Here is a 12,120-nt window from a genome sequence, read left to right on the forward strand (position 1 = left end):
CTCCTGATTGGTGGATCGCGGAGAGCGTGTTAGAGAGGGCGCAGCTCATTGGGCAGTCGGAGCGGGTTGGAAACGCGGTGGCCCAGGCGCGCACCGCCGAGTGGGTGTCGGGGCTCGGGCGTGGGCTGTTGCCGTAGCAACCGCGAAGCCCAAGGACTAACCCGCTTCCTTCAGGAAGCCTTTCTGGATTGACCAGGAGAGATGGACAACCCCGAACGCCTCCTCTCTGTCAGCGAGGGGATCGCTCATTTTCATTCTTTAAACTCAGACTGCTTTATTCGTCATCCTTAAAGAATCCCGTAACAGAGGAAATGCATTTATATGATGTGTCCGTATAACTGTTAAATAAGTAAACAGAATACTGTCAGCCTTGCTCTCACGTGCTTACCCTCGGCCGTTTCTGTCGTAAAATCGCATTCCCTGATTTTTTAAAAAATGTACTTGTTAAAAAAGTGTAAGAAGTGCTGTTAAATATATTTGTTGCATATACATTCACATTTTATTTAGGTGGCTATGGTGCATTTCTTCTCATCAGGGGCTTGCATCATGGATTTCTGCCACATTATGAAAGCAGTGCGATTTACCCGCTTTCTGTGTTGGGATCCACTGGAAGGAGCTGGGAGAGTAAAGGCATATGCTGATGTCACTAGCAAATACTAATAAAAAAATTGCGAACTAAGTTTCAGAAATCAGTAGGTGATGAATAACCTGGTTGATGCCTGAAAGGCCACCACAAAGCCACCGAACACCACAGTTAAAGGACAGGTTTATTGTCAGGTGGGGGAAACCCAGCAGGCTGGAGGGAGAGGGCGAGAGTCTTACCGTAGCTTTGCAGAGCTGAGGGAGTGGGAGCAGCGATCCTGTTAGGGTGGGAGTGGAGCTGAAGCCTACGGTTGGGCCATTTGGTCACCTGACTCTAGTAAGCCAGGCTGGGTCCTGGAGAGGCTGCACTTAGTGTACGGGGTGGTGGCTGGGCACCATTTCACTAACAATACCATTTTGGATTTTACAAAGAAACAGAAGAAATGTGACTGCTAAGGAGTGTTCTGATTTTCTTGGGTAGTTTTGAGGGGGTTGCAAAGGAGGAATTCTATATACACATTCCCATCCATGTGGCTGTGTCACCTGGGGTTGGGGGGTGGCTGCGGCCATGGGACCTCCTTTGAATGCTGTCTTCATTTGGATGTGCAAACTCTTTCCCATCCTTGTCTCATTTTCACAAAGGATTTGGGCATTAAACATTCATTTAAGGAGCCGGTGCTGTGGTGTAGCAGGTAAAGCCACTGCCTCCAGTGCCGGCATCCTATAAGGGCACCGGTTCCAGTCCCTGCTGCTCCACTTCTGATCCAGCTATAGCCTGGGAAAGCAGTGGAAGATGGCCCAAGTTCTTGGGCCCCTGTACCCGCGTGGGAGACCTGGAAGAAGCTCCTGGCTTCTGGCTTCCAGTTGGCCCTGCTCTGGCCATTGTGGCCAACTGGGGAGTGAGCCAGTGGATGGAAGACCTTTCTCTCTCTCCCTCTTTGCCTCTGCTTCCCTGTAATTCTACCTTTCAAATAAATAAATAAATCTTAAAAAAGAGATTCATGGCCGGTGCTACGGCTCACTAGGCTAATCCTCCACCTGTGGTGCTGGCATCCCGGGTTCTAGTCCCGGTCGGGGCGCCGGATTCTGTCCCGGTTGCTCCTCTTCCAGTCCTGCTCTCTGCTGTGGCCCGGGAAGGCAGTGGAGGATGGCCCAGATGTTTGGGCCTTGCACCCGCATGGGAGACCAGGAGGAAGCACCTGGCTTCAGATCGGTGCAGCGCGCCGGCCACAACTCACCTGCCTCGGGGCTTCTTGGGGAGTGAACCAATGGAAAAAGGAAGACCTTTCTCTCTGTCTCTCTCACTGTCTAACTCTGCCTGTCAAAAAAAAAAAAAAAAAAAAGATTAATTTAAAGCAGCCTTGAAATATGATAACATATAAATGTGGAGCATTACTGTTCTTTTAACATTGCCTAGATTTTTAGGCATTGCCAAAATTCTTATTCTACTGACTAATCTGTGGTAATAATCCAAGTTAAAAGAAGCATATGTATGTTCCTGAAATTTATGTTCATAAAAAATGGAAAACATCGATCAGAGTATTTTCCAGTAGAGTTTGAATTGCCATTTGGTATAGATTAAAAAAAAAAAACTTTATTTTTGTCACCTTGAAATTTGTAGGGATTCCTAATGTTCTCTTTAAATTTTTATAGCATCTGTGTTGTTAATAAACTGTACAGGTTGAATCATATGGAGCTGGCAGGATATTGAGGTTGTTTTCCAGTCAAACACTGGCAATTACAAATGATCCAAGGTGGTATGTGAATAGGGAAATTTTTATTAAAATATTTTTACAGTTAATACTTTTTTGGTATAAATGGTCGCCTCCTAATTTACTGATTTTTATAAGCTGAAATTTTATATGTTGGGTTTACTTACAGAAGAACCCATTTCAATTTCACCAGGCTTTTCTGCTTTGCACATGTGTGGCAAGGTCTCCTGAGTAGAAATTCAGGAATGTAAGGGCAACTGGAAATCTTTCAGCACATGTCTTTCGCAGCATCAGCCACAATCCTCCCTGACAAGTTGGAGGTTCCCGACTTTGAAACACGGCCAGTTGCTGGGAACCCAGCGCGTATGCTTTCCTTGACCCTTACACACGGGCCTGTTTCCTATTAATGGTTTTTTTTTTGGTTTTGTTTGAGGCATGTGATGGTCCAGTTTCCTGGTTAATTTCCAGATCTTCTGCCATTCTTCTTGTACAACTCATTTTCTTTGTGGTGGGTCTTACCAAGAGATACCGTGTTCAGAGAAAGGGGCTTCTGGAAATTATCATGTTTCAGCAATAGACTTGTTTAAACATCTGACAATCATTTGCAACCAAACATCTCTGGTCTCATCCATGGAAAATATCACACATAGCACAGAAAATTGAAAAGAGCTGGCAGGAGATATCTGTGGAGTTTGCTTTGTGCACTGTTCAAATGGATTCCTAGGAGACCTCAGACCAAGGTTATTTTTTTTTTTTTTAAACTTGTTGGGTGTGTTTCCTTTTGTGGAGAGTAGGGGAATCAGAGTGTGGTTTTGAAGGTGAACTTGAGAAATCAATTAGTGCATCCTCCTCTCGTCTGGAAACTCAGTGTCATTATTACGGGTAGAATGGTGGCTAAGAAAGGAGACCTTGGATCTTGTCTCAAAGAAAACTTTCCTTTTGGACAAGGCAGTGAGCAAAGCAAGATTTGTTTAAGTCAGAAACCTCCTGCAGCAGCCAGGAGGGGGCGCCAAGAGAGGCAGACCCCAGAAACTGCACTGGTTGAGTCTTTTAAGCACAATTTTGGGGGTTGGGGGTTGGGAAAGAAACAGAACAGGCAGCGAACAATCAGAGGGTGGGAACAAAACCCCTCAAAAGGCCGGATTTGTAACGCTGTTTATCCTGTGTCTAGCTCATTCAGGATAAAACAGAGAGCCATCCGAACCATGTGCCTGGTAACTTCTCCTTCCGGGTCTCACGGTAAATAACCCAAAACTCAGCGAGGTAGAATCACTGCTTCCTTCTGTTCTGTGAGAAACCTGGAAACTCAGGAGTGGGGTTCAGTATTTCATCTCACTAAAGGCCACTGTTGGGGAGACGCAAACATTTTGCACACTCTTAGATTTCCCTTTTCCTCATTCCAACCGGAGGGATCTGACTGCCTATATGCCCATCTGCCTTCTCATGTCACTGTGGACACACAGCCTGACATGAAGGGGCAGAAGGAGGCTCCCTGAACCTCACAGGTGGGCAGTGGGCGTTCAAGTCCAAGATCTGAGGGCTCTGGGCGAGGTAACTCCGCAGGTTCAGACCAGTGGTTTCTCAGCACTGGGCGTCACTAACTAAATTTGTCCTTTCAATCTCTGGTTAGGAACCATGACTCTTATCTTTTCTTTAGGAGTCTATTGGTCTGTAAGATTTCTTTCTTCTTCTTTTTTAAAAGAGTTATTTATTTGAAAGAATTACAGAGAGAGTGAGAGAGAGCTCTTCCATCCCCTGGTTCACTTCCTAGATGGCTACAAGAACCAGAGCTGGGCCAGGCCGAAGCCAGGAGCCAGGAGCTTTTTCTGGGTCTCCCATGTGGGTGGCAGGGGCCCAGACACACGGGCCATGCTCCACTGCTTTTCCCAGGCCATCAGCAGGGAGCTGGATCTGAAAGGATCAGCCAGTGCGGGATGCCTGCATGGGATGTTGGCATGCAGGCTTTACCTTCTATGCCACAGAGCCAGCCCTCCTGTAGATTTCTTTAAAACCACTTTCAAGGTTTTTTTTTTTTTGATGAGATTAATAATAGAAAACCCCCAAGAAATCCTAACTTGAAATTAGCCTTTCAGGTGGAACTGATTTAATCCTGGAGCATAACCAGTCTTTGGCTCACAAGGAATATTCCCATATCATTTAGAGACATGGAGAGGCAGAGGCAAGAACATTCCACAGTCTTTCTTAGGAACACCCTTCTGAATGGAATGCTGGTAGCTCCCATTTCTTTAATGTATTAGGAGGTTCTTTGTTGACAGGTCACATTTTTCTAGTATATAAATTATACCATTTTATTTTTTAGGTTTTTATTTATTTGAAAGGCAGAGAGACAAATAGACACACACACAGAGGGAGGAAATGAGGGACAGAGAGATAGAGATGAGAGACAGAGCGAGCTCTTCCATGTCTGGTTCACTCCGCAGCTGAGCACAGCAACCAACTCGGGCAGGCTGAAGTCGGGAGCCTGGAACTCCACCCAGGTCTTCCACATGGGTAAGAAGGGCCCAAGTGCTCGGGCCATTATCTGCTGCTTTCCCAGGCACAGCAGCCAGGACTGAAATTGGCACTCTGGTATGGGACACAGGTGTCATAAGAGCTGGCTTAACTTGCTGTGCCACAGTGCTGACTCCTACACTACTATTAATGTAATCGGCTGAAAACTTTGAGAAAACTAGTGAATAAGCCAGTCACCATGAAACATACAACCGGAGAAGACGAGATCAGCTTCCGCATGATGTGCCACTCCTGGTTAATAATTATAGATGTCTCAGTTGAACCTCAAATGGCAGTTTTCTGCCCATCAATGGAGGAGGAAATGGATTTCAATTTCATGCCCAAGATCTTGTACTAATTAACGTGTGAAGTGCCCCTAATTTACAAAACCATGTTTGCGTGTCTTTAAACAGTGCTATTTATGTTGTTAGATAATTCAAAAAAATTTTTTAGTAGTCCCATTAAAAAAAGTGAAGAGAAATGGATGAAGATCATTGTAACGACAGGCAGTCATATGTTGCTTAACCAAGGAACACATTCTGAGAAACTCACGTTAGGTGACTTCTTCAATGAGGGAGTGTCCCAGAGGGCACTTACCTGGACCTAGAGGGCACAGTTCAGTCACTCGCACGGCCACTTGAAGCCATCCGGAGACGTGGTAAGCCCAGGATATATGAGGTGGCTGCTGGTATAAGAGCCTGGTGTTCTACGGTACGCAGAAGGAGCACACTTTAATGGTGAATAGCATGGTACATGCATAAATACACAAACCAGTTAACACGGGCTCTTACTGTCAAGTAGCATGTTCTGTACATAATTGTGTGTGCATGCTTTTATAAGGCCTGGCAGTGCAGTAGGTCTGTTTACACCAGCATTGCCACAGATACGTGAGGAACGTGTTGCATTACTGCCCTCCGAGGCCTATTATGTCCCTGGGGAAAAGAAATTTTGCAGCTTCATTATAATTTTATGGGACCACTGCTGCCCATTTGGCCTGTTGTTCAATGACAGGTCATTTTGTGGCAAATTATATGACCTAATATGTCCAAACTTCACCATCAATATAAAAATCATTAATGAAATATTTTATATTTCATTTTTTATAAGAGGTCTTACAAATCGCTGTATATTTTTATGTGGGCAATGCCTATCAATTTAGAGTAGCTGTGTTTCGAGTGCTCACTAGCTATGTGGAGACGGTGACTGCTGAACTGGAACAGCCAAGCTCTCAACTGCTGCTGTAGCTATAGTCAGCAGAGGGCTTCAGAAGGGAGAGGGGGTGGGGCAGCATGGAGAAAGAAAAAATGAGCCCCTGTAAAATAAAGAGAATTTGTGGAACTAAATTTCCTAGGGTAGGCTTCTGTTCACCACTTAGACTCCAAACTGAAAACACTGCTTTTCTCTATTTAACACCCCAGGAGGCTTTGTACTCAGTGTTTGCCCTAAGCAAGGCTGAGAAGTGAGAACAGGTGCCCCTGGTCTGGCGGAATAAGAGCGGACTCTGCAGATGGGCAGAGAGACCTGAGGTCAAAGGTCAAAGCAGCCCTGGGTGGCTAAGCTGTACACTTAGGCCAGTCTGTGGCCTCTCTGGCTACGCTCTAATGATGGGGACCTTATCATAGGGACAGGAATCCGAGTCTTTGAGTGTTTTAGCGGGGATGAAATTAGTACATGAATGAGCCACACTGAGTCAGGGTGTGGCGCATGGGAGGTGCTCCGTCTACAGGTGCTGTTATCTTTCTCTTTCTCCATGTATTTTTCTTGCCAGGGCACTCTCTCTCCCTCTACTTCCTGTCTTAGAGCCGGAACTAGTTTCCTGCTACACCTTCTCAGAGCTTTATATCTGCTGCAGCCCCAACTTATAGGCCTGCTGTAATTGGTGGTTGTTATGAATATCAAAACCTACTTGTTGAAGCACCAGTAGTAATGGCAATAACAATTCAGCCAACTGCCCGGTTCAAATCCATGGAAGTGTTAACCTTAAGTCAGTAACCTTGGTGAAAAGAACCAGCAGTACTTTTATTTTTGACCAATAGGTGGCAGCATTGTCTAAGTCACTAGTTTTCAAGTTTCCTTTTTGGCACCTTGTATTCTCTCAACCTGCATGAGAACTTTTAATCAAAAAAAGTCCTCTACAGTGACAGACAATGTCAGCCTCCGCACTACCAGGGGGAACTCCAGATACATACAGAATTCTTGTCCGTTCAGACACCAGGGGAGGTTGCTCTGGCCCAGCATCAGGGTGCCCAGTAAGGGGTGACCTATTGAGGGTGGGTGCCTGGCAGGAGTCTTGGCAGGTCATGTCAGAGAGACTACTTCCCAGCAGGAACCACCCTCCCCATCCCAAAGATCAAAATGTGAGGAATAAAGGGTAGGAAAGTAGACCCCAAGAAGCCGGATGAAGATGGTGACATCTTACATAAATGGAAGCTGTTGGCAGGCATCGAAGACTGGTCTTCATGAAGGTTCATTGTAACAACTGGGAAGTGGATTTCTCATTTGCATCCCCCATTCATGACAGGAAAGACCTGTCATTTTTGAATTAGAAGAATCTCTGTGTGTTTAAATCTACCTATCATCATCTATCAGCTATGATCTGTGAAGGAGAGAGAGAGAGAGAGAGAGAGAGAGAGAGATAACGTGTGAGCTTCTATCCACTGGTTTATTCCCCAAATGTCCACGTGGCTGGGGCCTAGGTCAGGCCAAAGCCAAGAGCGTGGCACCCAAACCACGTCTCCCACGTTGGGTAGCAGGAGGCAACTTCGTGGAATCATATGTGCTGGCTCCTGGAGTGTGCAGTAGCTAGAAGCTGGAATCAGGAGCAGCCAAGACTTGAACCCAGGCACTTGGGTGTGGGAGGCAGGTGTCTCAACCAGTAGCTTAACTGCTAGGCCAAATGCCCACCCCTAAAAGAATGTGTTTTGAAAAAAAGTTCTGTTTTTTTTTTTTTTTTGTATTTTGTCACCTGGAATTTCTATCCATTCTCCCTACTGCCAAGACCCAATGCAAGGATAGCTGGCCCTTAGAGCGATAATCATTAGGAACCATGCTACTCAGCTGTGTGAAGTAGAGAAAGTTTAATTATGGTTGCTTTCCTTTGATTATTCTCATTTTCGTCAGGGGGTCATTTGATTTGGTACGGATCAAGCAATCAACCAGACAACATTTGGAGAATGCAGAAGAGCACCGAGGAGCAGATACAAACCCCACTTTAGCTTTAAAATATGCGTATCTTGAAAAACAGAGCAGAAAGCAATGGGTTAGTGTTCCAGAGGTGTGGCCTAACCCAGAAAAGCTTTTGAATTATAGATCAAGCAGCATGAATTCTGACTAACCATGCTGGCAACAATAACAACAACAAAAGAGCAGGAAGTGTCTAGGATTATCTTGGCTTGTCTGATTAATCAGTCACTGATTTATTATTTATGTATTTCAATACTTGCCATGCTCTCCATTTTATGCTAGATGGGGGGTGGGGGATGGAGTGGAGCCACAAAAAAGGCACAGCCCTCGCTTGCAAATTCTTACAATTTGCTGGAGAAGAGACGCAAGCAAATCAATAATTCTAGTGTGGTAAGCCGCACAACAGGGGAACACACTTGCTATAGAAGCAGAGAGAAAGACACCTAATTTCTGGCTCAGAAAAGCTTCACAGGGAGAGGTACCCCAAGCTGAGTTCCCAGAGGCAAAAGGAGCCATCTCAATTGGGCAGAGGAAGTTGGAAGGAGGGCCCAGGGAGATGAGACTCGTGCAAAGTCCTTCACACTGGGCTGCTTCGTGTTTGTGCGGGGTGCTGAGCACTTTGAGATGAAGTTGGAGCAGACTGTGAGGGTTTGATGGGAGAGTGGGGGAGTGGTGGGGAATGAATTTGGACAGGGGAACAGGAGTGAGATGATGATGCTAAGTCCTCTTCCCCGCCCTATAAACACATTTTACCTTTGAGGAAGATCACGTCACGTGGCCAGCAGGTGACAGAGCTGGGATGAGAACCCAGGCTGATCCCAGAGTCTGCATTCATTATTTTTTTAATGACTTGCTTCAAATATTTGCTTTTTATTTAAAACATTTAAAATTTAAATTGACAACCATTAAGTGTGTATATTCATGGTACTGTGTGATGAGTCAATACATGTATGCAATGTGTAAGTGATCAAATCAGGGGGATTAGCATCTCCATTTCCTTAAATATTTGTTATTTCTTTGTGTCGGGAGCTCATGTGTGAACTCCTCTCTCTTAGTAATAAAATATGAAAGATCTTCAAAAAGTGCATGGGAAATGCACATTATGGAGAAACTATACATGGATTTCAAATGTGTTCACACCAAAAATAAATTTATCTGTCAATTCCATTTTCCATGAATTTTTTGAAGTAGCCTGTGTCTAACAGGTGTAAATTGCAGTAATCAGTGGTGCTGGGGAACACCAGAACTCCTCTTCCTCAGAGCCTGCAGCTGTAACCACTGACTCCACTGGAGCCATCAGCGTAGGCATGCAAATTGAAGCATCAGGCACAGATGAGACTGTAACGGGCAGGTTGTAGATCCAGAAGAAGCCAGTGTTCCAGGCTGGTGCTAGGAGAGACGGGGCACGAAGCAGAAGAGGCGCTCATGGTGATTGGGAAAGAGTTGCTGCAGAGGAAGGAAGAAAACGAGGAAAAGATACCGTCCAGGAGCCACGGAGCAGAATTTCAAGGATGAGGAGTTAACAGTGGCAAATACCACAGAGGTGAGACAAGGACTGAACGCTATCTTTAGAGCTGTGCCTCTACAAGAGGTCTTCAAAAAATTTATGGAAAATATGTATTACAAAAACCTATGGCGGGCGCCACGGCTCACTTGGCTAATCCTCCGCCTGCGGCGCCGGCACACCGGGTTCTAGTCCTGGTTGGGGCGCCGGATTCTGTCCCAGTTGCTCCTCTTCCAGTCCAGCTCTCTGCTGTGACCCGGGAGTGCAGTGGAGAATGGCCCAAGTCCTTGGGCCCTGCACCCACATAAGGAGACCAGGAGAAGCACCTGGCTCCTGGCTTCGGATTGGCACAGCATGCTGGCCGTAGCGGCTATTTGGGGGGTGAACCAACAGAAGGAAGACCTTTCTCTCTGTCTCTCTCTCTCTCACTGTCTAACTCTGCCTGTCAAAAAAAAAAAAAAAAAAAAAAAAAAAAAAAAAAAAAAAGAAAAGAAAAGAAAACCTATGGCCTATGGAGGGTTGGTGGGTGCTTGGTATAGTGGTTAAGATACGGTACGACATCCATGTTCCCTGTCAGAGTGCCTCGGTTTGAGTCCTGACTTCACTCCCAGTTCCAGCTTTCTGCTAATGCAGACCCTAGGAGGCAGTGATGCTGGCTCAAGTAATTGGGTTCCTGCCGCCCACGTGAGAGACCTGGATAGAGTTCCTTGCACCTCGATTCTGCCTACCATCCCACCTTGGCCTGTTGCAGGCATTTGGGGAGTGAACCAGTAGTTGGGAGATCACTCCTTGTTTCTTTCTTCTTGTCTCTCATTAAAAACCTAACACCAAAAGCAAAACAAAGAACCTAAAACAAACCCAAACTCTGGGGAAGAGGCACATAATCTAGTAGTTAATGAGCCTGCATCCCACACTGGAGTACCTGGGTTTGAGTCCTACCTCTGGTTCCTGATTCCAGCTTCTCACCAATGCAGACCCTGGGAGGCAAAAGATGATGGCTCAAGTTACTGCTTCCCTGCCACTCACCCAGCTTCCTGATTGCATTCCCAGCTTCTAGCTTTGGCCTGCGATTCTGGGAACGTGGGCAGTGAACCAGCAGATGAATGTTCTCTCTTTGTCTCTCTGCCTCTCAAATAATAATAAAATAGTAAAATGCAAAGCCAAACACTATGCATGGGTTTAAAAATTTCTTGCACCAAAAAAACACTGATCTTTTAATCCCATTTCCATGAACCTTTTCTTCCTTTTCCTTCCTTCCTTCCTTCCTTCCTTCCTTCCTTCCTTCCTTCCTTCCCTCCTTCCCTCCTTCCCTCCTTCCCTCCTTCCCTCCTTCCCTCCTTCCCTCCTTCCTTCCTTTTTATCTACTACATATTTGAAAGAGTTACAGAAATAGAGAGGCAGAGATAGAGAGATAGGGAGAGATCTTCAATTCTATGGTTTACTCCCTAAATGGCTGCAAAGGCTGGAGATGTGCTGAGCATAGTCAGGATCCAGGAACTTCCTCCAGGTCTCCCTTGTGGGTGCAGGGGCCTAAGCATTTGGGCCATCTTCTACTGCTTTTTCAGGCACATGGTACCACAGGCAGCAGCCCAACCTGCTATAATGCAATGCCGGCCCCCTCTTTTTCTAAAAAAAATTTATTTAAAAGGGAGCTAGAGAGATAGAGAGAGAGAGAGAGAGATCTCATCCGCTGGTTCACTCTCCAAATGCCTGCAATGGCCCCAGGAACTCATCCAGATCTCCCACATGGACAGAAGGAACCCAACCACTTGAACCATCTCTACTGCCTTCAAGAGTTTGCACTTGCAGGAAGCTGGAATTTGGAACAGAGGCAAATATTAAACGCCAGCACTCTGATACTATGTGTGGGTGTCCCATCTGGAGTTTAACCTGCCCCCAGGATGATCTTTGACGTCCCCTGTGCTCATGCAAGGAGCTGCGCCGACCTTAACCTGATCACCCTTCTCTCACCCACCCCTTCCTCTTCATGCCCTCTCTGATACCCCAGTTCTCAGCCTTTTCCCTACACCATTGGGTTTCTGCCCTGATTGGTGTCCTTGCCCCGGCCACGTTCTCATCCAGTCTACTCGCCGGGTTATCCTTCCTCAGTGTCAGCTGCCATTCCCTGGCTCAGAGGCCATCAAGGGCTCTACTCCTTGCCAAGTTCTAGCTGAAGGCCTCCTTGAAAGTGGCTCTGGCTTGTTTTTTTTTTTTACCAGGCTTTTCTGTCTCCTCAGATCCATTGCTTAGGTCAACCCTTTCATCTTTTATACCTAAATCCTTCCTATCAACAAAGGCCACTTCAGGTAGCTCCTTCTCTATTTTTATTTATTGATTTGGAAGTTAGAGTTACAGAGAGAGGAGAGACACAGAGAGATCTTTCATGCACTGGTTCACCGCCCAGATGGCCTCAATAGCTGGGGCTGGGCCTGGCTGAAGCCAGGAGCCAGGAGCTACTTCCAGGTCTCACACATGGGTAGCAGGGATCCATGCATTTGGAACATCTTCCAATGCTTTCCCAGGCCATTTTCAGGGGGCTGGATTGGAAGTGGAGCAGCTGGGACACAAACTGGCACCCATGTGGGAATCTGGCATTGCAGATGGCGGCTTCATCCCCTACTCCACAAC

At 46.1% G+C, this 12,120-nt stretch overlaps 1 long non-coding RNA gene across 1 annotated transcript; it reads right to left on the bottom strand.

Annotated features, from left to right (window-relative positions):
• Positions 1-337: 337 nt before the first annotated feature.
• On the bottom strand, positions 338-7,666 carry LOC138850301 (uncharacterized). Its single transcript, XR_011390028.1, has 3 exons — positions 7,225-7,666; positions 5,403-5,511; positions 338-616 (listed from the first exon to the last, which is right to left on the bottom strand). It is a non-coding gene; the product is annotated as an uncharacterized lncRNA (long non-coding RNA).
• Positions 7,667-12,120: the final 4,454 nt, after the last annotated feature.

Source organism: Oryctolagus cuniculus, chromosome 7, assembly GCF_964237555.1.
Source record: "Oryctolagus cuniculus chromosome 7, mOryCun1.1, whole genome shotgun sequence".
Taxonomy (NCBI): Eukaryota; Metazoa; Chordata; class Mammalia; order Lagomorpha; family Leporidae; genus Oryctolagus; species Oryctolagus cuniculus.